We start from the raw sequence: 802 nt of genomic DNA, 5'->3' as shown, positions 1-802 counted from the left end.
TGCAACTAGAGAAAGCCTACACACAGCAATGAACTCAGCACAGCCAAAAATAAATACATTAAAAAAAAAGAAATCTCGTGAGATTCCTTGTGAGGCCATCCTCATGTAAACATCACATTACCTTAAAACCACTGGCAAGGTCCTCCCTTACCGGGGTAGATGCAGAGATATGAGGAGAAGAGCAATGGCTTTCTTGTGGGGGAGAGAGGGGCCCCACACAAGAGAATGCGTGATGGCCAGAGAGACTAGAGCAGATGGGGGCTCTGGTCCACGGTGGAGGCTGCCCTGGAAGGACACCCGCCTCCGCCCACTGCAGCTGCCAGGTCAGTGAATGCCGCCTCCCCGTGAGACCCCCAGAGCAGCACTCTACTAGACAAGAGTCCCCCAGTCTTCCCCAGCACCCTGTACTTACAACAGAGCCCAGAGTGCAGGTTTTCTGTAGTCCAGACCTCCACCACCACAAGCAGCCTTATCAGAGCACCCTTATCAGAACTCGAGTGGCGAAGGAAGTGACAGGTCAGAGGTGAGAGGGCCTTTCAAATTTGCCCTCTGGGAACAGGTGTGCTGGCTTTCTAGGGGTGGTGGTGGTTTAGTCACTAAATAGTGTCTAACTCTTGCAACCCCACGGACTGTAGCCCAGTAGGCTTCTCTGTGCATGGGATTTCCCAGGCAAGACCACTGGAGTGGGTCGCCATTCCCTTCCCCAGGGGATCTTCCTGGCCCAGGAATCAGACCCAGGTCTCCTGCATTGATGGCAGATTCTTTACCAACTGAGCTAGAGGGAAGATCCCTAGTGGTTCAG

The 802-nt window shown here is 53.4% G+C and overlaps 1 protein-coding gene across 3 annotated transcripts in view; it reads right to left on the bottom strand.

Annotated features, from left to right (window-relative positions):
* Nucleotides 1–517, bottom strand: part of IL1RL1 (interleukin 1 receptor-like 1) — a 72,697-nt gene extending 72,180 nt beyond the window's left edge. For all 3 annotated transcript variants that reach the window (XM_010829676.1, XM_010829675.1, XM_010829679.1), the window contains exon 1: nucleotides 413–517. The gene's annotated coding sequence lies outside the window, so the exon portion shown is untranslated. The remainder of the gene's footprint in view (nucleotides 1–412) is intronic.
* Nucleotides 518–802: the final 285 nt, after the last annotated feature.

The sequence above is a fragment of the Bison bison genome, unplaced genomic scaffold (genome assembly GCF_000754665.1).
Source record: "Bison bison bison isolate TAMUID 2011002044 unplaced genomic scaffold, Bison_UMD1.0 scf7180017864508, whole genome shotgun sequence".
In the NCBI taxonomy this organism is placed as follows: Eukaryota; Metazoa; Chordata; class Mammalia; order Artiodactyla; family Bovidae; genus Bison; species Bison bison.
Note: the sequence above shows the minus strand (reverse complement) of the source record. Positions and strands in the feature narration are given on the sequence as shown.